The sequence below is a fragment of the Lepidochelys kempii genome, chromosome 6 (genome assembly GCF_965140285.1).
Source record: "Lepidochelys kempii isolate rLepKem1 chromosome 6, rLepKem1.hap1, whole genome shotgun sequence".
NCBI classification, from domain to species: domain Eukaryota; kingdom Metazoa; phylum Chordata; order Testudines; family Cheloniidae; genus Lepidochelys; species Lepidochelys kempii.
The window spans coordinates 74,537,103-74,563,942 of NC_136385.1; the positions used below are offsets into that span (position 1 = coordinate 74,537,103).

At 43.3% G+C, this 26,840-nt stretch overlaps 1 pseudogene; it reads right to left on the reverse strand.

Annotated features, from left to right (window-relative positions):
- Positions 1 to 2,187: 2,187 nt before the first annotated feature.
- Positions 2,188 to 26,840, reverse strand: part of LOC140913617 (potassium channel subfamily K member 9 pseudogene) — a 33,896-nt pseudogene continuing 9,243 nt past the window's right edge.

Here is a 26,840-nt window from a genome sequence, read left to right on the forward strand (position 1 = left end):
AACCAGGGCCCGGGCCGGAGGCCTGGGCCGTGTGAGGAACAGGCTGTCAACTTCCCTTACATTCCAGAGATGCTGGTTGTGATGTCCCCATGCCACAGAGCTGGGTTATGTGTTTTCCTTTAACCATTCCCATTTTTTCCTTATTTTTTAAATTGATTGCTGTTTAATAAAGCGTATTTGCTTGAACTATATGTAATGCCCAGTGGGTCAGGGAAGCATTCAGAATGGAGAGAGCACTATGGAGTGGGAACACCCTAGACCCTGACCTAAGTGACCATTGGGAGTTTAGCCCCCCAGGAATCCTGGGCCCAGCCTTGTCGGGGTTAGGATGACTCTTCCACACAGGAGAGTGAAAGAGGAGTCCTCGAGGTCAGGCAGGCCTCTAGGTAAAGGAGTGGGAGCGAAGACTCTGATCCTTTCACTAGCTAATTCCACCAAGGTAGCGTATAAGCCAGGAAAGTTACGCACAACAGTGGGACCAATCTGCCACTTACATAATTCTACATTTTTGTAACTTAAATGCTGATGGGCTGAAAGACAGAGGTGCATCAGGAAAAGCAACATGCAGGAGGAAAGGATTTAACTTATATTTTCTTACACTTTCTACCAACTTAAAAATCCCTTACGCCCTCTTAATGATGTGCAAGTTATATCACCTCACACATCACCTCTGACCTTGGCCCCTTGTTTCATGGTTTGTCACAGATGCTTAAGATCTACTAGTACCTGAACAGAGATAAATGAGGACCATATGGAGGCATATGATTGGACTCTAGTCCACACAACCTTCCAAAAAATTTCTCATCTTAATGAAAATGGAACATGAAAAATGAATACAAACGTTCAGTTCTAAATTGGCATGAGGCTCAGAGAACACAGAACAGGCCCAATTACCTTTAGCAGTAGCTATCTTCAAAAGGGCAATTTCAGACATTAATATGCCAATGGAAATTTTAGGTGTGGGGCATTTTACTGTAAAACCAACATTTCTTAAAGAATAAATTGAGTCAGCAAGTGTCAGACAGCCTGGAAACCACAGACAGAAGTGCTGCTCCTGACCTTCAGCTGACGCTTGGACCTTCTTGCTGGTGCTACAATGCCCTTTTCTCTGAGTAAGTTCATAGCCCTGAGTTTTTAATAAGATGGTTTCCATCTTAGTGTATCTCCGCTTCAGTTAGACAACACATAATGCACTAAAAGAGGCAGATGCGCGCAGTTAATTACAGTGTAATGAGTAAACAAACCACTTTTTCCAGCTTTATCCATGGTCACTCAGCCTTAGATGGGAGTCCAGTTTCCAGCTAAAGGGGCTCTTGTTCTAGTCTCTAGCCTAGAGGAGATAGTGACGAGGCTTGTTCCTTGAAGCAGAACACAGTTGCAAAACAAGCGAGCAGACTGTGTATAAGGCATGTAGAATTATATGTTGTGATGACTTTTTCAAGAGGATAATATAACTTCAGATGCACCTGAAAGTGTATTAAACTTCATTAATTGTTACTATCAATTATAATATTTTACATTTCTGTTGGCCTTGTCTTGAAAGCATCTCAAAGTTCCTAACAAAAGTTATTTATAAACATGAATTAATTAAGGCTCAGCACATGTCTAAAGTAGGGTTTTTTATCCCCATTTTACAGATGGGGAAAATGAGACAGAGAGAGGTTACAGTGAGTGACTTGCCCAAGGACATGCTGCAAGTCACTGATGCAGCCAGGGGTAGAACCCAACTTTCCAGTCTGTCTCATATTGTTTTTGTAATGATACATCATGTGTTTAACCACAGTAACTGTGTTAAGACATGAGGAGTTTAAATGGGGGTGGGAAAGGAACAGCATAGCAGGAGAGTCTGCTTGTGTGTGAGAGAAGCCCACAGGGATGCTGAAAAGCCTCTGATTTACTCAGGGGAAGGTGAATTTTACAGTTTGTAAACAGATCTGCATTTTACACCTCTTCCCACACTGCCATGCCCCTGTCCCCACCATCTTCATGGATGAAACATGGTAGTATTTGTATTTCAGAGATATAGCCATATGACAGGCCTCAATTTAGATTAGCTGTAAGGCAAGACCCTGGAGTACGGGACTCTGCAATTGCACTTTTTTTTTATCAGTTAATAATTTATCCTCAAAGTATGACTTCAGTAGCAGAATACAGTTCAGAGTAAAAATTCCCAAAGAGCATGCACATTTAGATGGATTTCCTTCGCAGGCGGTGGTGTTCCCTGCAGCTGGGGCTGTTGGACGATAAAGTGCTCCCAGGGGAGGAGAAACCAGTGGGATCCCTCGTGCTCAGAGAGACCTCATCGATTTTGTAAGAAATGGAATTATAGTAAACGGGATTGGTGTGGCAGCTGAGGGTCTCTGGATGGGAGGGGGCAGGGCTCTCACATAGCCGCGGTCTGTAGCACAAACACGTGCAGAAGGAAGGGACTCTGGCGGTAGAGTTTGAAGAGTGGCGTCTTGGTCTATCAGCATCTTCCTGCATCAGTGGGATGAGGTTCTTTTGACTTGTCCTGTCTTCTATGGGTAGAAAAATAGCATCTCTGATCTTACTGGCTTCCTTAGCTTTCAGGTGGATGTTGTTCCTGACTCTCCTCAGGGATGCCCTCTCTTCTGCATCCCGCCTCTCATCTTCCAAATTCATAGTCAAAAACGTAAGGACAACTAAGTTTAGGAAAGCACCCAATCACAGACAAACCGACCAAGATGTACATGAAGCTGAAAGCCTCATACGGTGGCTTCTTCTGCAAAGCTTCGTTTTTCTGCAGAGCTACAAAGTCCCCAAACCCAATAGTGGTCAGGGTTATGAAGCAGTAATAGTAAGTGTGGAAGAAGGTCCAGCCCTCAAAATAAGAGAAGGCAGCTGCTCCAACACACAGTGTTCCCATGCAAGACAGGAAGCCTGCAAGGCAGTCATATAGTCAATCTCCCTATTTCCAAGGCTTTATCATGAGGAGGTCAGCGCATTCTCTGCCATTCTGCATTTGAGACTTTGTCCTGATGTTAGTGAGTGAGTGGATAAGCACTCTCACCACCACCTTGAAAACAACACTGCAAGTATGCAGACAGACATTAGCCCATTGCTGAGACGGAACCAATGGTGGGATGAGGATTGTGTGCATATGGACAGTGACCTTTGAGCTGAACCAGGGCTCTGAAGTGGGAGTACACAATCAAAGAAGCAGGAGCCTGAGTCCAGGGTTAGTGCCACAATTCAGTGGAGAAAGGGACAAATCTAAAAGCACAATTAGAAAACTGCACTTTCTGACTGTCTCTACAAAGTGCTCTGCCATTCCCAACTGTGCTGGGGTGGAGGTGAATTTACAGTGCAGTGGGAGCACTAACACAGTTAATGTTTAACATTATTATTACCTCATCTTCCAGGGGCTCCTTTTAAACATAACAATTGACAACAGGCTCCTGACAGTTTGGAGGAGACCGACCTCAGCCCTAAGACTATGATGAACATGATTTCCCCTCCCCCTCTGTTTTGATTTTCTGCTCTGTTACCCCAGAGCCTTGGCTGGCCATGACCCCTGGCTGCTTTTTCTGTAATTACCAGCTCCTGCCAGATTTACTGTGGAAGTTAATGTCTGTTCCAGCCAAGTCAGCCCGCACTGTTACATTCTATGAGACTGTAACCCTTTCATTACAGGCAGCAGTAAAATATATGAAGTAATAAAGCTTCTAAAGGCCTTTGCAGAAGGTTTTATACTTTCTGATGAGGATGTTGAGTTAACACTGTCGCTCCTCACATAAGCTTTCCCTGTGTAGCTGTGTGTTGAGGATTCTGGCCTGAGGATTTTCTAGTCCTGAAAAGCACACACAGTAAGCGCTGATGAGCGAGGAGAAAGGAAATCTCATGGAGATCTTGAAAAATCTTCAGTTTCTCCCCAGTCTGTGAAATTCCTGCGGGTCTTTCCCTAATCAATTAACATTCTTCAGGTTTGTCCTCCAAACCTGCAGTGTTTTTATAGGGAATTTTTTTTAAAAATAACCCAAGAAGTATGCCATGCTAAAAATGGTGAGACTCAAGCTCCAATGGACCTCCAGCCGAAGCAAATGCCAGAATTTATGCAGCACAGCCATTAGGAACACCTCTCTCTAGCCCCACACATTTTGCCTTAGGTCTAGTTAATCAAGGCAACCCATGGATGGCAACTATTGCAACATTGCACAGGCTTTTAAACAGGTTTATATAAGATTAAGCAAGATTATACATGCTTGATTTTAGCCAAAAGTCCAAATGGATTCCAAACAAAGGCTAGATTCTGATCTCAGATACATTGGAGTAAATCTCCAGTCAATAGAGTTACTCCATATTTATAGTAGTGTAAGCTGAGAATCAGACTCAAGGCCTATACTTATGCTCTTACCATTGCTGCCAGCAATGGAGCAGAACCAATGACAGCTGTAGAGAGAAATGTAAAAAAACAAAAACAACCCCCAAACCCTAACATAGACGCAACCTGGGAGACAAAGGGATCACTGAAGTACTGGCTTTAGTCTGATCTGTTACAAGGGAAAGAGAGAGACACTATGAATTGTCCACACAGTTTTGTACCACATCAGTGACAAACTTTTCACCTTAGTGCTACAGATTGAGCACAGTTCATGGCAACTAGCGCATTGTTGGGAAAAACTAGCACTCAGCTTTTCAATGAGGCAATCAGAACTGACTTTGGCAGTTTGTGGGGCTTTGTGGAAAACTGGAATCCTGAGCTCACTGGAAGGATTGGGGTATGGGCTTCTTCCCATTCTGGCCTCACATCTAGAAGGGGAGATTAGGCAGGCTTGTGAATTGCCAAGACAGCACAAGGGCCTGGGGTCCCAAGTGGTAGTCTGATTTTTTGGTGCTTAAAACTGCCATGTAAATCAGAGCACTACAGATAAACTCTTTCCTTACCATCACATCCTTGAAATTAAGGAAATATGTCTGTGGGGTTGATGTGAATTTTACAAGTGCCGGACTGCAACCTGATATGGATGATGGTGATGTCACAGATTCTGAGCGAAATCTTCTTTTGTCATTCTTTGTTGTTTTTTCCCTCACACACAAGGAGGGAAATATGTATATCTCAGTCAAGGTGACTTATTTCTGATTTAGGAACTCAAACAGAGAAAGAACAAATATAAGGCCTCCATGGAGGAGGATGAGAGAGAGATATCAAGAGATCACAGTGACTTCACATGTAACATTCTGATCCAGAACACAGGTGGATGCTCCCCCTGCCCAGCCAGGAATACCTCTGAACAGCACAGTGGCAGAATAAAAGATCCTGTTGCAGTACTTGGTGCAGGGGAGTGTCAAGGGCAATCCTGAGGCTGATGGGGATATGGATAATGCTCTCTGTCTTCTGGGTATTTTGAACCAGTGTCCCATAGGTGGGTATGAGGAACTGCCATAAGCTAGTGTAGCCCTTGAGGCTGTTCTAGCTTATGTGGTGGCCAGGTAGACCTAGAATTGGAGGGTGCAGATGTTGTGCCCCCAGCCTGCACTGCTCAGGAGGGTGCAGGTCAGACTCAAGCTTGCTGCAGCATAACTGAAACACAAAATGGCAGTTACCTTTCAGATATCCCTGTAGCAGGCAGAGAATTGGCTCTCAGTTTAAGGCGGCAGTACATGAAACCCAGAATGGCAACAACTCCTGAACAGTTCCAAAGATGCATACGTCTCTTTACCCAAGCTAGTGAGGCTTGAAGTATTACATGCAGTATCACACACACACACAGGTGCACCATGGCCCAGTTATACTTTGGATGCCAGATAGCCTGAATCATAAGGATTTGTGAATAGATGTGGGATGGCATCATGGTACACAACCGTGTGCGACAAAAATGGAAAGACACTTTGGGCTAGTGAGCATCACAGACTGGATCATGAACATGGTCATACCCTCCATCAACCTGCAGGATTCACTGAAGTTTCTACAGAAGGAATCTTTTTAAACCATATGTATGAAGAAACATACCATAGGCCTTACCGTACCTGAACAGACCACTGGTCCAGTTAGTCTGGTGTCTTGCCTCCTATAAAGACTTAAACCAGGTGCTACAAAGAAGGAGAAAAATCCCACAATGTATTCAGCCAGTAATGCACATCTGTATTATTTGGGAGGAGAACTCTGTTCTAAACACCTCAAGTTATGTCCTGATACATGTTTTAAAAGATTATTACTTTCCCCATCCAGCCATTATAATCTGTTATGTAAATACCATATTTAATGGAGATGGGCCCAAACCAAACCACAGAACTTGGAGGAGATTGGAATCTGACTCTAGACCCAAAGATGCATTTCATATCTGGATCCAGTCTCAGTTTCATGAGAGGAAAGCTGGTTCAGTGTTTAGGTACTAGCCGAGGACTTGTGAAACACAGGTTAAGTTCCCTACTCGGCTATGGACTTTTTGAGTGACTTTGGACTTAGGCTGTTTCTCATTTTGATGGAAATCAGTGGAAATTAAGAGCCTAAATACTTCTGAGGATCTGAGCCTTAGCTCCCCATCTGTAAAATGGAGATAATAGTATTTCCCAACCTTATAAGGGTGTAGGGAGGATGAATACATTAAAGATTGTGAGGTGCTCAGATACTACCATACTGGGACAGATATTACAGACCCAACCTAAGCGGATCAAAACACCATCAGATTGTGGGGAGGGGAGAACTTGAAAACTAGATCCAAATTTTACAGGTTGAGCTCCTCTCAGATATTCAAACAATTTAAAACCTTGAGGTATGGGTTGGAGGTGTGGAAAAAAACTTATCAAAAGAGCAAATGAACTTTCTCAGTTTACACATCGGTGTCATTATATAGCTTTAAAGGGACATTTTCAACCTACATTTAAGGCCTAAACTTCTTGGTGTCCTTTTAAGTGCTCTGAGATGCAAGGAGAAGTGGGGGAGAGGGAGATATTCCTGTCAGCTGGTTGCTTTATTATATGGGCTGGGATTTGCTTGGGCTGAGGGAGGGGTGTGTGTGTGTGTGTTGTAGCAACTGTTAAAGTACCTAAGGCTGGGAACTGGGGTTTTTTGTGTATCTAAAGCTAAATACATTAATAAAATAAGTTCATGGAATGTGTTACTGTTAGAACAGTAGAGTAACTTTGTACTGTTTTAATGATCAACAGTTATCAGTATGTACAGACCTTATTATTAGCTATTATGTGCACTGGAGATTTTGTGTAATTAAATAGTCTACACTACAGTGAAATACAGTGAGCTGTCTGTGAATTAGGCTATGTTTCTTCCTTATGGAGATATAGGCTTAAAATTGACCCAGCCACAGAACAAAAGCTTTGTCAGAATGAAAGAGTTTTGAAGTTTATGATATTAGTTTTGATTCAGACCCGAGTTCTCATGTTGATTTGGGAAGTGTGTTCACTTTGGGCCTCCCCTTTAACTCTATAAACAGAGGCAGTAACTTGGACTGGAAGCACTAAAAGTGATTTAAGAGATTCAACCTGAGATTCCAGGCAAGCAGCACCTCCTTCTGTTTGGTGTGGGGGCTTTTCTCCCCTCCTCCATATGAGTTGCTTTTTCCCCCTTTTTTTCTTTGCATGCAAAATACTTTAAGACTATTTATTCTCTGAGACAGTCTCTCTCTCTGTTAAAAGAAAAAAGAAAAACCCCCTCTCCAGATGGACAGCTGCTCCCTGCTTCTTTTGATGTAGCTTATCTGTCAGGCCAGTGCTCTCTTGCTCTCTGTCCCATCTCCCCCTGAGGCAGTTTTCCATAGAGGTCTCAGGGGAGCTTTGTCTCTCACATGTGTTTAAAAAGAAATGTGGGGCTGGCACAATGGCTCCACAGCTTGACCTTCGCCCTTCGGTGTTATGAGGGCCATAAAGCTCAAGTCCCTAGTAACAGTGCTGGTGACCAGAGCAGTTCTGTACATAGACAGAGCTCCTTAGCAGAAAGTTGTTTAACTAAAAATAATTTAAGGAGGAAAATAAAAGGTTATACAAAGTAAGCAATGTCTTTTATTGTCTAATTTGGCATTACTTCCCTGTGTGGCCAGAGGCAGATGGCTTAGTGGCATAGCACCAGCTTTGAAACACATAGGGCCTGATTCTCCTCTTATTTATACAAGCACAAATCAGGAGTATCTCCAACTAAGTTACACTAATATAACTAAAAGGAGAATCAGACCTTTAAAAATCCATAAGCCACAAGTTAGATTGTAAGGTCCTTGGGCTGGGACCATCTTTTTGTTCTGTGTGTACAGCCCCTGGATCATGACTAGGGCTCCTAGGTAGTTTGGTAATATAAATAATAATAATCATCCTAGGACTGTTAATTCAAACCCTAGCCTTCCAAAGCAGATAAATTGAGAACCAGGTAGTGTGGTCAGAAATAAGAACTGTTATGTTTTCCCATTTATAAAACAGCCTAGGCGACTTTTATTTCAGATTAAGAAAAGCAAAAAACAAGAAAATACAAATATGAAGTCTTCATGAGAGAGAAAGAGAGAGAATAAGAAAACATAGAGGCTCCCTCTGTAACCCTTGTATTTTGGACCAGAAGCAAAAAAACAAAACTGTGCAAGCAGGGAAAATATTTTCCCTTCAAGGTGCAACACACAGAAAACAGAATGACAGCATCTCCTTCCATCTCCATAGCCTCATATAACATGAGTTCCTTTTGCTTGAAAATGAGATGCTGTCTTCATTGCATGGACATTAAGTAAAACTTCATCTTCAAAAGTGGAGCAGGAATTGTGTATGGTAATTTCATTTGTCTGCATTTGCCTGATTTGTGTATGCAGTCATGCCATATTTGGGTGCACATGTGCTCTTATTTTCTGGATGAAAGCCTCCTCTTTCTGTTTAGAAGGTGTAGCCCTAAAGATACCAGAACATTTTTACTAAGAATAGAGGCCTACACTGGTGCCTTTGGCTAAAAATTCCCCTAATAGCAGGGCATTCTCAGCTGGCATAAAGCCAGTGCATCTGGCTCACATGCCAATTGTCCCCACCCCACCATGGCATATGGAATGAGAGAGCAAGTAAAGAATAGCAGGGGGACTTTTCCTCAAGTGCTGATCCTTAGCTGGGGCATAGTCTCTAACAGAATCCTATGGCTGGCATAAACTAGAACCATCTAGCGGTTACTTTAACTCATGCCAGAGCTAGGGCCAAAGTAGATCAGTCCACAGAAACAGCGAGTTATAACCAGCTTCCTGATGAGCTCAACACTCATATTCCACTGCTCCTGCACCAAGCAGACCTCAGAAGCAGGAAAGAATCAAGCCCTTTTGCTGTCATTTTACTCAGAACATGTGACTCTAGTTTATAACAGATGATCCTAATTATTATTCCCTCTGCCCAGGGCTAGCAGACAACTCTCCCTTATAACAACTGACCCCAGTAATCCCCTGGCTGCTGTGAGCTAGCTGATATAGTTAACTATGGGGTTTAGCTGTTGGGATTAACAATTCTTTCCTTGCTTAAGGCTATTAGATAACTAACTATGGGAGCAGAAGGATGATTGAGTGACTAAAGCACAGGACTGGGAATCAGAAGATCTGAATTCCATACCTGGCTCTGCCACAGACTTACTATCTGTGACCTCAAACAACTTATTTAACCTCTCTCTAGCTTATTTTCCTCATCTGGACAATCAGGATGATAATAACAAATTTCTACTTCAAATGGGTGTTGTAAAGATGCATTAACTGATGTATGTAAAGTGGTTTGAGATCTTCAAATGGAAGATACTGTATTTCCCACTTATACAACAGCTGAGAATTGTGCTTCGTTGAAACTGCTCACCCCACAGAAATTGCTTCTCTTCTAAGATAGTAGTTTCACTGCCTCTGTACTAGCCCTTGAGGCTGCATTACCACTAAAGGGTAATCTCACAAACTCTCCATTTGCACTTTATAACCTCCATGTAGGCTGCAGAGTAACAGATGCAGCCGTGAGAAGAAACCACACACCACAGACCTGCAGGTGCATGTGGGCCCTAGCGGGGAAGAATATTAACTATTTCCTGGTAATAGGAACAGAGAGTCTCTAGCACAGATGAAATTATCTATTGCTGTCTCCAATACATACTCTGAGCATGAAAATGTGGGAGGCTACTGTCCAGTCAAATACAAAATCTACATTCAGCTAGCCCTGAGAGTCTGTTTTGTGACAAAAAGCAGAAAGAAGATCCAGGGCCTGATTCTCCTTCACACCAAGCTGATGAATTTACACACTTACATACCCTAAAACGTCAATGTAGCATGCAAGGTTTTAGCCATCTAACTCCCACTACTGTTAGGTTAGCACTTTATGTGCTGAGGTTGTGATTACCACCTGTTGCAAATTTTTCAGGATGACTCCCGTTTTAATAAGGTGATCCTATGTCTTACACACAGAGCTTGAGAGAGATTTGCAGATCACAAAATCACTTTTGATCTCCAAAACATATGGGAACTAGAGTTAGGAGAATAATTCCTAATGGATATTTTATCAGAAGAATTTAACATTTTTTCTGTTGGAAAATCATCTATGAGCACACAATGATTTTCTCTAGTTTATTCATTAATTATAATAAGTGTCTGAAATTAAATGTGACTGGTCACATAAATTACATGGTACGGCTAGATGAATGCAACTCAATCAGATTTCCAGTGTGAATGTTTGCAGAAAGTGAATTTTAAATTGATTTCCCTCAAATATTTTACTGAATTCCCTTAAATGTGCTGTTTCTGCAATCATCTTTGCCAATAAACTTGTTTGCTAGAATATTAGTGAGAAGCAAACACAGAAGGGGAATAAACAGAGTGAATTCTTTTACAAACAATGAATATTTGTGGACTTTCTTTGAGTATTGGCACAGCTATAGCAGCAACATTGCAACACCAGATGATGATGCTTTGCTGCAACACAATATGTGGATGCATTATCATGATGTTACACTAAAGTCACAACACAGGACATTGCGACATCATGCTGTAAATGTCATGATGTGGTGGCGGTTGAGTTTATTTCACTAGGCACACTCAAAACCCTGTCTGTAGTGCTCACAACAAGGATGGTGTTTCAGTGGATGGCCTAGGATGACTTCAGCTAGATCCTGGATTTTACTATGATAATCAGTGATGGTGGATGATCCTTAAAAGTTCAGTAATTTGGTTCACAAAAATACCCAGCAGGTTCAATACTTAGCCAAACTTCTAGCCGAACCATGTGGATTGATAAAACTCGGTTGGAAATCTCATAAGAACAGGCTTTGCACCAGTTTCCAGTTCCTTCCTGCTTGAGCAGAGCTGAAATACTGGTTCCATGAAAACAGCCTCTCATGATATTGACCCTTCCATTTTTAATTCTTGTGAAAAGCTGGAACTGCAGACCTGCTTAGTACAGAAATATAATTTTAGAAAAAAATTACCCATCATTTCTGAATTAGAAAAAATGTGGGTGGTTAGATTTGGCCCAAATCTGGGCAAAGTTTTGGGTTGGTTCTTAACAGAAGTTGCATTTAATCTAATTTTTCTTGGCATAGATCAAATATAAATGCGATTTCATATTTTTTTGTTTAGTTGTTTGGCACATTGGTCAAAACTTGTCTTTGCTAGGGCTTCCACCACTACTGTCACTAATAGAGCTGAAAATGTAGTAGCAAATGCAGGAATTTTTAGGGAGAAAATGTTTGTGTAGATTAATTCAGTTTCAATGACCATTCAGTACTTGATCTCCCCATTAGGACAGTCAATAAACACCTAATTGTCAATTAAGTGGCAGCTGTGACAGATTTTTGGGACATGGACATCTATCCACTGAATGGATATCAGAAAACTCATATCACCAAGGAACTGAAAAACCATCAGATGCTAAAATCCTTATGATCAACACTGTACAGAGCTAGACTTAAATAGGCAACCCAGTGGTAAAAAAATTCTACTAACCCATTACCAGTCTACTGAGCCAGCAATTCCCACAACGTGGGCGGCCTTAACAAATATAGGAGTATATAAGGCTCAGTACATACATTTTTGTTTCTCAGGAAGCCTAGATTTCATGAAAAAAGAAAAGGAGTACTTGTGGCTCCTTAGTCTCTAAGGTGCCATAAGTACTCCTTTTCTTTTTGCGAATACAGACTAACACGGCTGTTACTCTGAAACCTAGATTTCATGGACTCTGAATTTCTGCACTACAATTTTTTTATTCTGCCTCCTTATTTTTTAGTCGTACATTTTAAGGGGCAGGGGAAGAGAAGAAAACACCACTGGTAGGATTTCTGGCTGGGCTTTCATTTCCTCTTTCTTGTTTGTCACTTGGTGGTTCTTTAACAAGAGAAAAAATATATACATATGGGGGGAGTGGGGGGCAGGGGAAAAAGAGAGCAGCTGCACCTCCTTCATTCCAATGAATGTTCTCCTGTACTTCAACTTCTTCACCTTTTGGTAACACTGAACTCCTGAAAATTTAGAGCACTCTCCCTTTAAGAGGGGCTGATCTCTGCCCAGCTGTTGACTTGCCTGAAGGTGAGACCTCTGCTTAAATTCATGGCTCCAGCTGTCAAAAGCAAAGAAAAGCAGCTTTTCCTTGGCGGCTTTCTGCTTTGGGTAGAGTTTGACATCTTCCTCAGTCAGCAGAATTTAATCAGCATCGAGTACCCACAGCCTCTCAGCTTCTCCACAGCTCAGCTATGGGGGGGAGAGGAAGGGGAATCTTGCTAATAGAAAAAGGGGATAGTCCAAGCACAATATGTATAAACAGATACAGACATGAACATGATCTAAAGCACGTTGCTGTCTAGAGATAGTCCCATTATGCCCTTTGATTTAAGAATTGCTGCTACCATTAGCTATACGGGAACACTCCCACTTGCTTATGGAGGAAATTCTTTCCTTGCTAAGGTTTTGCCATGGCTTCATTATTTACTCTCAGCTTCTCATGAAACACAGCTGTAATTTGCAGTTGACAATGATACTGATTGCAAAAGAAAGCTGATGAAATGTGCATAGGGATATGGTTCCCCATATATAGATGAACAAGTGAACCAACTTCAGCGATCAGTAACAGGAATACCTTGTTTGCAACCTACCTAAATATTAGATGGAAAGAAGCCCCTCTCCCATTAATTCTCACTCATATCTCAGTGAATCAAATAATCCAACCCAGTGCACAGAGTTATGAACAATCAAAAAACATTCACATTGCACCTCAAGCCCACAGAGCCTTGGGCCCAAGAGTAGATGGATTATAAACTGCAGCCTGTGCTCAAAACAACTTGGTATACATAAGCTAAGGTTGCTTACACAGGTGAAAGCTCTCAAGACTTCTTCCCCACATATAGTCTTGATTCTCCCTCCCTGCAAGCAAGCCCCAAAATCCCACAAAGAGAACTAAGGTAAGAAAGGAGGCAGTTAGCAGTAAGGGAGAAGTTGATTATGGGGTGGCATGATAGTTCCTCTTAGAGGTTTCAGTTCTGTGCTGTATGTAACTATTGTGATTGTTTTCTGTGTACTACACTGTATAATTTCTAAGGAGTCTGCTTGCCTGCTTTCTGTGAGACCCTTGAGTTTAAGGAGCAGTTTTCATTCTAGATGGCTATTGTTATGGAGTGAGGTATGAACACAGTGTTCTCTCAAAGAGACTTTACTTTCATTCTTTCTTGTTTTATTGATTTCCTTTGTGTAAAATAAGAATGTCTTATTAAAATATCTATTTATTCTTATGTTTAGGAAAAACAAACTCCAGCAATTCCAAGTATCTGTTTCACTTCCAACACCTGCAGCTTGTTTATCCTTTCCTGACAATTGTTATGCCAATTGTGGAGAATGAAGCAGTTGTTTTTAATTCTTTTTAGAAATATCATGTGTATCCCAGTTTAACTGTTTGATATTATTCTGCCTGACTGCATGTATTTAAAGCACAGATGGCTGTTAGAGGGAAACAAATCAATAATGATAAAGGTAAGGGACTGGCAGAGAGACTCAAAGGTACTTAAGGAAACAGTGGGGATACCATTAATTGGGAAATGTCCACAAGCTTGGCTCCAAACAGGCTAGCAGGTTAATTTTCCTCAGGCCTGAACCTAGGATCAAAGGTGCACTAAGGGTTAGATTCCAAAGGGATTTAGGTACCTAAGTCCAAAATTTAGATCCTCAGAACTCCCACTCAGCTTCTGCCTAACCATATAGGTACCTAAATTTCTGCTGATTGAGTCCTGTAGGTGCCTAAAAATCTGACTTGGGCTGACTTAAGACCTGACACCCAGGCACTTAGCTCACACCTAAGCCTTGGTAGGATCCTCAACTAGGCATTACCCTGCCTCTTGCCTGCAGGAACTGAGCAAGTAGGTGTTCTTACAGGTAGCCTAATAGATCAAACCCTGCACAAAACACAGATGCAGGAGGGTAACCTAGTATTTAGAACATTCTCCTAGACTGTGGGAGAGCCAGGTTCAAATCTCAACTCCATCTGCTTTGGACTTACATCTTCCAACTCTCAGGAGAGTGCTTTAAACACTGGGCTATGGGATATTCTGGAGTGGGGGGTGTCTCAATCTGTTGAAGCTGTTCCATATTGCATAAATAGTCATTGGAAATTGGGCTTAAGTATCTTACATCATAGGTGAGTGACAAACCACTGAGCTAAAGAGTCATTCTTGCTCTTTCTCTGGCCCTTTCAGTGGTGTCTCATATTGGGAGAGAGGTTATAAACCCAATCCATATATATGCCAAATGTCCACCATTTAGAAAGGCCATTCTTTATACCTTAGCAAGCTGTTGATCATTTTCCTCACTCTTTGCCTCCAAAAAAATCTCTCATAGATCAATGAAGTTACATTCTTATTTCCCTCCTCAAACCTTTCTAGAGCGTCCCAATGTTAACAGGTACTGTATGGACCCCCTATAACATCCGGGGTCTCCTCTCCTCCAATAATATCTCTCATATGTAAATAGATTGAGAACATCTGTTGTCGGGAGCAATTATTTGTATATTATACATTTATATTACTCCAAGCTGCTTGAATAATAATTGCAAATAATATATCTGTTGACATTTTCTGTCAGCTATTGAATTAATAATAAGTGAATACATATTTCCATTATCCATTAAACTCCATGGATGGTCAAATAATAACTTTGACAAAAGGGAAAGTTTGCTAATAATTTATTTGACAAATATTATCTATGAACAATTATTTTAATGATTCAAATAATCCTTCATAACCAGAAGGGGTATAAACATATTTTTAAAAAAATGAGAGCTGAGAGTCTGAAACACTGTTCCGTGGCAAGTGGTGAATTCCATGGCAAGTACCATGCTTATGGAACTACAGAATACATAGGAACCTCCCTAGAAAAAACCTCCCAAATAATTATGCTAGGTTGAGGGGTAGATGGAGATTGCTGATACTGATTTTATGTCAGAGCCAGTTGAAAATTGTCCACAAACAGTTGCCAAAAGTTTCAGTTGTGCAAAAGATTTTAGTTGAACATTCAAATTATTTTGACCAACTCTATTTTATCTGTCTAAAGCCCTGGGTGAACTTCCTCACAACTCCCATTGTGCCTGACCCCGAGAACACAAGGGGCAGCATGAAGGCTCATTATTATTAGGAGCTGCAGTAATTCTGCTACTACTAGGAGCCCTAGTTGTGGACCAGGACCCCTCTCTACTAGGTGCTGTACAACCACAGAACAACAACAACAAAAAAGTCCCTGTCCCAAAGAGCTCCCTCCCTTACGCACGCCCACACAGGAGCTGGGCACAATCTCACCTTTAGATTGCAAACAACTTGGGCTTTGTTGTCTTCTATGCTTTGTACAGTGCCAAGCACACTGTCAGCTCTTACCTCCTACTTACTTTTATTTCAATCCACAACTTAGGTTGTGCACTTTGCTGAATGCAAAAGAGTCTTTGGCAGTCTTTAAAATGTTCATATAGTATGCAATAGAGTGTGGAGAGGGATATTTGAGCCCAGATTGGGGTTGGCCTTGCGTTGTGAGAAGCCACATGCAGTCTCCACCCAGTGCAACCCTGAGCCAACAGCTAGGCATAACCCCCTCTAGAATTTCTGAGCACAAGGAGAGGGAAAGACTAGCATTGCCCAGAGAGACAGTTGCCCAAAAACGCGGGGTGAGGGTAGAGCTGAGCTGGCACTGGGAGACTGGCAGGCTCCCATGTTCTGGTATGCACTCCTTTTGGAATCCTCACTGGGTCCGCTAGAATGTCTTTAAGGGTGGTCGCTGGTGTAGAGCGTCTCCACAGCCACCTCAATACAGGCTGTGGCGAAATAACGACCGTATTGCCCGTAATGGGAGGTGTACGAAGCAGCACACTAATATATGGAGAAAAGTTGTTGGTTTACTTTGTAAGAAATTTTCATTCTTTTTACCACACGCACTAACTGTGGTAAATCCTACTTGACTTCTTGAAACTTGCAGTGTTAGGATGAATCGGGGATATTTGTGTGTGTTTGAAGCCAAGATCCCTGCTTCATTCTACCTATGGGCAGATGCGAGAAGATGATTTTTTTGGACATTGTAGCATGTTCAGGAGCAAACTGACATTTTTACAGCGAAACACATTTAGTGTACCACCTGGGATTTCTCTGTTCCTTAACAGGAACTAAAAAGCTCTGCACATGCTTCATTTTCTCTAACTCCAGGTCCCACCTCAGGAGGGTGGAAGACCACGAGTGTCGAGGAAGCCCCCCCGCTCTGGGCCCAGGCTAGCCTGAACACTTCTCCCTTCTGAAGGCTGCTGTGTTATACCTTGTGTTTGCTTTTGTTTTGTTGCATAGTTTTGCTTTATCTTTTTTGGTGATTCTTTGTAAGTGTTACACAAATAAAATTCTCTCTTAAAAATAAATAAATAAATTAAAAAAAAAACTCCAGGTCCCACTGCTAAACAGTAATATGGACAGGGATTTAACAGCTTCAGAGAAGCTGTTTTCAAAACTGGTGTGGAATAGGCACACCGCATTTACAAAGAAGAAGAGCTCTTCGTTGCGTTCACGACTACCTTCGAAGCGAGCCTACAGCACAGCTCTATAACAGGTGTAGCATGATTTAAAAATTATGCCCTGGAGAACAATGTGTACTCCTTGAGCCTGATTTAAAATTGTGTTAAACTAGGAGTCTAGAGGCAGGCCTAGAATCTAACTATCAAAAGCTGAGAAAATTCTCTCTCTCACACTCACACACATTCTGATACATTAGTCACTGCTACAATTCTCATAGGCCATGTCTTCACCAGTAAAAAAGAGTATGTTCTTTATCTCAGGTTAACTAATGCACGTGAGCTACCATGACATAAAAACACAGTGAAGACAAGGCACTTCAGTTTTACTGTGAGAGAAATTAGGCAAGGTCAGCCCTAGGCAGGGGTATAGGGGATGACCTCACCTAATTTACCTCACAGAAAAAAACTAAATTGCCTGTTCTTCACTATGATTTTTGCCACACAATAGCTCAGAGTAACCAGCAACTGTAAGATTAAAAAACACACCTTTTTAACAGGTGAAGTCAAGGGCACAGAAAAACATGCCCTCTTGCAGACATACATCTATAGAGACACTCTTGGCAACACACAGTTGTTGCACACAGACCTCTTAGACCCCACAGGGCCATCACTTTAAAATGCAGAGGGCTAGCCAGTGCTGTTCTGTTTGTCTCTCCCCCCCCACCCCCACCCCGCTTTTTGCTGCAGGGTGTGCCAGCACTTGTCTTGGCAGGAACCAGCCTTGCACAGTAAAACTAAAGAAGCTTCCAGTGTGTTCGTGACTCACGCAGTCTTTAGCAGCCCTCCTCTCCCCTTGCTCCAGCAGACAAAGAGAAACAAACCTACATTGATACATGCTGGGAACATCCACACCTCCCTTCACAAAATGGCATGATCTGTGCTTCTGTAAATCAGGGCCTTGTCAAAATTATGCATGCATATATCACACAGAGTGAGTAGCGTACACACCAGCATCCACAGTAAAAATAACAGCGCCTTTTTACTGCATCCAGGCTTGTACGACAGTGTGGAAAGGACATTCAGATTCCGTGCTGAAAAGTAGCAAGTGCCAGGCTGACCGTCCTGGAGACTGAAATCCTTTATTTGTGCTCAGAGCAGGTAAAGCAGCAGCGTCAGCATCTCGATACAGCCCTGCCGACGTGCCTCTACCTTCTGGGGGGGGTGTTCCCTCTGACCAGTCCGTCTGTCCTTTTCTGTAGAGACTGCCAGCCAAAAGATGTATCCTTGATGGTGACTGTGTGACATGGCCACCTGCCCTCTAGAAATCACCCTGTGAACCTTCGATTTTCCACAAAGGCTACCAATCATCTGTCATATAGTGAAGAATCAATTTTCTGCCACTGCTAACCTTTTCTGGATTACAACCAGTGGCCTAGATGTTAAAGGCTCCCTATTCCATCACCAGTCCCCAGAGTGAACCTGTCCTGCTCTCTAAATAAATGAACAACTGAGTAAACAGGAAGATTTTATTGCCTTTATACAGAAACATCTACAGACTTTAATTTCTGCCTCTTATCAGCCCCGCTTGAGAAAGATGACAACCAGGCTCCTTCACCTCAGGACTTTAGCTATCACGTGTGGGAAACCTTTGTCTATAAGTTAGCGTACGGACCTTCTGCCATCCCTCTTTAGTTCATGAGCCTTGGAAACTAAATGCCTGCCCTTGCCTCTCTGTGTCTACTGGATTTTTGTCTCCTGCACAAAAACGGCAAGACCAAGGCAAATCGCTCCCACAGAAATAAGGAGTCTCGGATCTGTGGCTCATTCTAGAGCAGCATAGGAGCCATTATGGAGGCAGGGATCAATGGAGTGCAGTGTGCTCCAGATGTGCCTCCAGTATGTCCCCTATTCTAGAGCATCTGGTATGGAACCAACTAGAAAAGAATCAGTTGCAGACAAGCGATATAGTATGTGCCCTGGGACTAGACAAATCCAAGAGGGAAGTCTCAGAGAATATGTGTGCAACCCTGTAAAACTTCCAGAATAAACCCCCAGCATATATGAAAACCACACAGTTAATACACACAGATGTGCTGTCAGTCCCCACAGTATTGCATCAGAGGGGATGGGATGTTTTAAGTTTGGAATGGGAAGAGTTTGAAGAACAGTGATACACAAGGAGTTGCCTTTCCTCCATGAGGGGGCAGGGAGGTGTTATCATTTCTACATTAATCACTTGCACCTCCAACCTGCCTAGATCCCCTGAAAAGAAACAGCAAAGAAAACACCAGCTGCTGCAGCTTCTACTCCTCCTTCAGCACCCTGCAGTCTCTCTCCCCCCCACCCCACCCCCCGACTGTGTTTATTTTTACAGCTAGTCAATCAGCCAGAGGCTTGCATCCTGCAACAAGATCATCTGAGAACAAGCTGTAGTTTGTACGGCCCCTGAAACATTGGGTTTGTTTTCTAGTTTATGATCAACAGCAAAATACGTAGCTGAGAAAAGTGAGAGAAATCTTTTGTCACCCAGAGAGATGGGACTTTCATTCCACACCAGACACACAGAGGGATTTCCCCAGCCTGCTCCAAGAAAGCATTTCAGCCTTTCACTCAGGACTGTAATGTTCATGTAAGAAATGAATTTAGTCTCCACATAGATTGTAAGCTCGTTGAGCACAGACCATCTTTTATATATGTTTGTACAGCACCGAGCACAATGGGACCTCAATCCTTACTGGGGTTTCTAGAAGCTACTGTCATATAAACAATAATAATGTTCAGTCACTCACAGGCATCTGTACAGTTCTCCTCCAGTGGGCCCCACTGCTTCTTAACCCAATAGAAGGACTATTTTCTTTTTGAGTAAAAAAAGAGATTCACTTGTCTTGCTCATTCAGTCACTCCTCCACCCTGCTCTCCTGGTAGTCACCCCTTCCCACCCTCAGAGGAAGTGAGCACCTTTTTCTGGGATAAGAGAAATTCAGTCTCATTCAGCTACATTTATTCAGTCACAGGCTCTCCAACATGGCTACATGAACTGACTCTAAACCTGAGGGACAATCAGTGACAAGTATTACATTTTGCTCCATTAAAGAACACTTGCCCAGAAGAGAGACTAAAGGGAGTTCTCATTTCCTCTTTGCTTCACAGTTAGGAAAAAGCATCAGAGGGGAATGGAAAGAGACAAGACAGAGAATGCAGCAAAGAAAGACTATTAGGAAAGAAGGGGGTGATGGATGGGTGAGGGGGAGAGAGAGAGAGAGAGAGAGAGAGACAGGTCACTTGCTGGAGGATTCTCTGCTCCTTGAAGTCTTTAAACCATGATTTGAGGACTTCAGTAGCTCAGACATAGGTGAGAGGTTTATTGCAGGAGAGGGTGGGTGAGATTCGGTGGCCTGCTTTGTGCAGGAGGTCAGACTAGATGATCATAATGGTCCCTTCTGACCTTAATATCTATGAATCTGGGAGGAGGGAAGATGGGATGAGCGAAGATAAGGAAAGGAAACAGTACAGAAGAGCAGTGGCACCTGCAGCTGTAATGCATGGGGGGGGAGGGGCGGGGTATGTGTATGTGTAGACACCATGCTAAGTCAAAGTGAAAGTGGTTCAGGTGTGGGTACTATGTGAAAAATTGATCGAGGCTCCCTTACGGAAGAGACAGGAAAGAGGGGAGGGGAGAGACAGAAGAAAGCAGGAGGAAAACAAAAGAGAATAGATAAAGGGAGAACATGACAAAATCTTTCTTGCCAAAAACAGCACCTTGTAACAGTAGAGAAGTTTTGCATCTACAAATCTAATTCAGGCATCCAGAGCAATAAGCAAATCTATTTTGGGACAACTCTGCCATGTTTCATCCACGTGTGGGACATAAAAATCTCCAGCAAATTCAGCATCTTCCGCTGGAACAATTTCTTCCTCTCTTTATTGCATCGTCATTCAGGCAGCTGCAGTGGTACTTCCAGTGTCAGCAGCTCCTGGGCTTTGCTAATGGAGGCTTTCCAATCAAAGGCTTAAAGCTGACTACAACAGTCTGACTAAATAACATACCTCCAACATTTCAAATTGGTAAAGCCAGAGAAGTCTTACCTCTGCTGCATGGGAGGCCCGGCCGGTGTGAGGGTCAGGTGCATGCTACCCCTGGAGTGTGGAAGGCTCTGGGTGGTGTATCATGATCAGTGGAACTAGAGCCAGAAGGCCCATGTTTATTGGAGGGACTATTATTGAGAGGACACCAGTGGAAACAGGGGCTGTCTGGAAGCAATTCAGCCACCTGGACAGGACGATGGTCAGGGTTTGATAAAGTGCCATTTGTTCAGCTTCCCTTGCATTCAGGCTCACACAAACATGGTGGCAGCATCTGAACAGTGAGTTCATTTGCAGTGCAGCACCTGTCAGTGGGAGCCAGGGAACTCTATATGAAGTCCCCGGAGCCCTGGATTTTGCAAACAGAAACCTAGCCCAGTGATGGACCAGCAGAAGGAGGAATTTGAGCTGTTCGCGGGCCTGGCCATGCAGGATGACATAGCAAGAATGTAAAATTGTTGTTTGGCCTCACTGGGGAACAAGGCAGAGAAGTCTGCAGCACTGTGAAACTCACCCCTGCCTCACAGTAGTACAGTTCTAGGAGCCCTGGGGGCGTATTGCTCACCAAAGCAGAATGAAACTGGAGTGACACAGGCTTTTCACTAGAGACCAATCTGAAGGGGTGGGGAAAGACCCCTTATGTTACTGCCTTACACACACTGGCTGCTACATGCAATTTTGGGAACTTGAGAGTCTTCTCAATTCCGGACCGGATAGTCTGGCACTTGGGATCACCACCCTCGGGTGCGGCTGCTCTGAGAAGGTGGTGTCACATTAGACAAATGCTTAGACAAGAAAGCCCTAGGTGATAGAACACCCCCAGGAGTACATAGAGGGAGATACCAGCAAAGGAGAGCAGGTGGCCAGGGTTCCATATCCAGAGTGAGATGCATTTATTGTGGGAGACAGCAGGTAAAGGAGAAGTACCCCACACTATGACAGCATCGCAAGGAATGTGGCAAATTAAACCATTTTAGCAGAGTGTACAAGAGCAGAACCAGCTCTCAAAAAGATTCAGCCAGAAAAGGCACATCAGACAGTGGTGACTCATCATCATATCAGGTTTAGGTGGTCAGGACAGGAAACAACAAGGACAACACCAATCTCGGTGCATGCAACTATGGTGTGATTTCAGCTGGATAGCAGGGCCTCCTGCAATGTGATTCCTTGGGGTGAATTGGAGTCAAATGCACTGTGACACGCTGTACCTCAATGTAAGCACCCTGGAACCCCCATATTCATCACTGTCATAAAATTGAGATGTTTTGTACAAAGTATGCCTTGTGTGAGGTATCATCATTTTAAGTCTTGATCTGTTGAACATTAATACCCTGAAGTCCTTGTGGCACCTTAGAAACTAACAAATGTATTTGGGCATAAGCTTTCATGGGCTATAACTCACTTCATGAGATGCATGGAGTGAAAAAAAAGTAGGCAGGTATAAATATACAGCACATGAAAAGATGGGAGTTGCCTTACCAAGTTGGGGGTCAGTGCTAATGAGGCCAATTCAATCATGGTGGATGTGGCCCATTCCCAACAGCTGGCAAGAAGGTCTGAGTATCAACATAGGGAAAATTTATTTTTTGTAGTGACCCAGCCACTCCCAGTCTTTATTCAGGCCTAATTTGATGGTGTCCAGTTTGCAAATTAATTCTAGTTATTCAGTTTCTCGTTGAAGTCTGTTTAAGTTTTTGTTGTTGTTGAAGAATGGCCACTTTTAAGTCTGTTATTGAGTGTCCAGGGAGATTGAAGTGCTGCCCTACTGGTTTTTGAATATTACAATTCTTGATGTCTGATTTGTGTCCATTTATTCTTTTGCAAAATCAGACATCAAGAATTGTTCTGGGGAATCTCAGATCAGCTTACAAAGGCTGGTGCGTGTCCATTTTCCTATGAAGTAGTGGCAAACTGGGTAATGAGCTTACACTGGCCAGGCTTCTGACCAGTGCAAGATGATACAGTTCAGGGGTTCAAGACTTGGGAGCTGGGGGGAATTGATGGTTCATGAGTTGCTGGGAGATTACTCATGTGACTCAGTGGGGTGTGTCCCTGCCTGTGTAAGTGCGGGGCCTGTCAGAAGTTTGTAGCTTGACATCAGTATCACCATGTGAGAGGTTGGTGGGTTTGGAGAGCTCAGTGGTCCCACAGTCCAGGTTACACCCTGGGGACCCCATCAAACGTACCCATTACAAAGAGCAGGTACAAGTTAATAATATACATTGAGAGCATAATGCAGCCCATAGGAAAATGTGACCTCAGAGTAACTAACCTGAAAAATAACAGATGGTACCAACTGAAGTTTATGGCAGTGGAGGGAAGCACCACAGATCTCTCCTGGGGTCATACAACTGTGGTTTTGATCAGGGTGCAGCATCAGCATTTTATAGCTGCAGTGCAAGAAGCAAAAGGAGGAGTCCCATGGACAATTAAGACAATTTTAAATGCATATGGGAATGTTTTCAAAGGCAATGGTGTCTTAAGGGAAAGCTGCGACTTGAAGTAGACCTCCCAGTGGAACCTTTGTGCTTCCCAAGAAGGATTATGAAGTGCCACTGAAATTTTCTATCGCGCAAAGAGCTTGAAAGTCTGCAGAACTGGGGTATCCTAGCATCTGTGGAGGCCAGTAGAGCCTGGGTAAGCAGCCTGGCAATGGCAAAGAAGCCATTAGGCAAATTACACATATGCATAGACCCAAAACCAGGCATTGAATTGCTGCCCACAATTGATGATATTTTGGTATAACTCTCCAATACCAGAATCTTTACGGTCTGTGAGATGAGGAACAGGTTTTGGTGCACACGCCTGGATAAAGAGTTCAGCATACTGACAGTCTTTGTAACACCATTTGGTCACTGTAGATGGTTGCGCACGCCAATGGGCATAAGCCCAGCAAAAAAGATGTTCTGGAGAAGACTCACCCAAGTGCTAGAAGGACTGCGTGGGAGCATAATTGCAGGTGATTGCTATCTGCACCAGAATGGGGATATGATACAGAAGCTAAATAAGATCATGATGAAACTACAGGCTTTTCTACAGCAATGCAGGGACAACAACATAAAATTCAGCCCAGAAAAAAATGCAACTCAAAGCGTGTCCGGTGACATACATTGGACATCTAGTCCCATGGAGTAAAAGCAGATCCCAGCAAGATCAAGGCAGTCAGAGACATGCCAGCTCTAGTGGATGTGAAAGGGTTACAGCGCTTTGTAGGAATGATACATTTTTTTTGTCCCAGTTCTATCCACACCTGGTGGCAGTAGTGGAACCCATATGTCAGCTCACAAGTCAGGATTCTGATTGGGACTGGGCAGGTTCCCAACAGTAAGCATTTGATGCACTGAAACAAATGATAACAGATGCCCCTGTCCTGAAGTACAACCAGCCAGGAGAATTACTGACAATCTAGCGTGATGCGCTGGAGAAAGAACTGGATGTAGCTTTTTTGCAGGAGCAGCCAGTTGTTTATGCCAGCAGAACCCTGCCAGAGACTGAACAGGGGTATGCCCAAATAGAAAAAGAGCTACTCACTGTGGTTTATGGAGTGGAGTGATTCCAACAGTACACCTGTGTCCACCCGTAATAGTGCAATAGGACCACAACCCCTAGAGACAGTCATGGCAAAGTCCCTTCTTAGTGCTCCAAAGAGATTGCAGCACATGTCTCCAGTACTACCAGGCAGAGACCAGATATTATCCAGGATGATTACTGATGTAAGCTGGTGCTCTGAGCAGCAAGTTGGTGGGTGGGTATCAGGACACTGAATCCATTAACATGCTGCACTGTCTCCCAGTTTCATCAGTGAAAGTGATGAAAATCAAAGCAGTTATGGAAAAGGACATCCAACTACATGCAGTCGAGAGAGCAGCTGGAGCAGTACTGGGATAGGAAAGTTCCACCTCAGGCATTCTGCTGGGGAAAGGAGCAGAGTAAAGAGAGGTCCAGCAGCCCTGGCAAGGGAGAGGAAAAAAGCCATTTCCTGGAGGATCACTGCCTTGCAACAATAGGAGAAGAAGCTGTGAGCTTCCCCCCCACCACTTTTAGACATCACCCAAGAGATAGGGAGTTTGATATTATTGACATGAACTGTGACTGTAAAAATCACTGTTGCAACCATGGTCCTGTGGCTGCACCAGGTCTTGTACAGAGGACGTCAAGTGGGGTGTCTATGGAAAGGTTGTAGTTTGCTGGTTATGATTATGCTGTCTGTGTGTATCATATTTGTATTTGAAGTTATGAATATTGGCTATGTACTTGTATCTCAATGTGTTTGATTCTAAGTAGCCTCAGTGAAGCATTTGGTCAGCTTCTTGAGAATGGGCACTTACTGAGAATAGTCCTATCAAGAAACACTTAACCAACAATGGACTTTAGGAGATGCCAATCCACATCTGAGCCTTCCTGGGAATGTTCAAACTAACATGTAAAAAGCTGAATCATTCATAGACATGTGACTTGCCCAGGTAGCTACAAACTCTATCTTGTTGTTGTGACTTTGCACAGAAGAACAAAGGGGTTTCCACCCACAAGAGAGAGAATATAAAAGGCCCTGGAAGCCCTTCCATTTTGTCTTCAGCTGGCTCAAAAGATAGCCTCTCCACCCCAAAGAGATGCCTGAAAGAAACTGGAACAAAGGACAGTAACTATGGGGGTGTGAGCGATTGCTGGACCCAGACTAGGAAGGAGTCTAGTCTGTGAAAGAAGCTTATTGGAACATCTCTGAGGGTGAGATTTACGTGCATTTAGTTTCCTACTGTATTAGGCTTAGACTTGCATGGTTTTGTTTTATTTTGCTTGGTAATTTACTTTGTTCTGTCATTACTTGGAACCACTTAAATCCTACTTCTTATACTTAATAAAATCACTTTTTGCTTATTATTGAACCCAGAGTTAGTGACTAATACCTGGGGGAGCAAACAGCTGTGTATCTCTTTATCAGTGTTATAGAGGGAGGACAATTTGAGTTTACCCTGCATAAGCTTTATACAGAATAAAACGGATTTATTTGGGGTTTGGACCCCACTGGGAACTGGGTATCTGGGTGTTGGAGACAGGAGTACCTGCTAAGTGTTTTTTACTTAAAGCCTGCAGCTTTGGGAGACGTGATTCAGACCTAGGTCTTCGTTTGCAGCAGGCTAGCATGTCTGACTCGCCCAGACAGGGTTCTGAAGTCCCAAGCTGGCAGAGAGAACTGGCTCAGAGGTAGTCTCAGCAAATCAGGTGGCAGTCCCAAGGGGGTCTCTGTGACCGAACACGTCACAGGGAGAACCGCATGCAGAGTTACCAGAAGGTTACCTTCATTAGTCCCAAAACTTGTGCATTTTGAGCAAATCTGCTGCGTTTTTCCATACTGCCTCAGCAGGGGATAGAGTGTCCGAGGAAAAGCACAGCATGGCATCAGTGAGACATGGAGCAATGCTCTCTGGGATGTCCTGTTGTACATAGAGCTTTGAAGATTTCCTAGCTCAGTTACACAGGCATGGTTAGAGAGGTGCCATCAAAACAGCAAAGCAACAGATTTATTTTAGAAAGATGACCATGTGCAACTTAAGCCTCTTGCAAGGGTGACAGATAGCAGTCACTATTATCACATATTAATTATGTTTAAGGCTAAGATTTTTTTTTCACAGTTATTTTTAGTAAAAGTGGCTGGGGCACAGCCCCGACTCCAGTGGCCGCAGTGGGAAGAGCAGCCACGAGGGGGACACAGCCCTTGTTCCAGAGCTGGCCAAGCTGTGGGGCAGGAGTGTGCGGCCTGACGGCAGCCCCTACCAAGCCCCGGCTGCAGCAGGGGTGGGCACACCACTGGGAATCCGCAAGTGGAGCGTGTGGCCCAGCTGCAGCCTCTG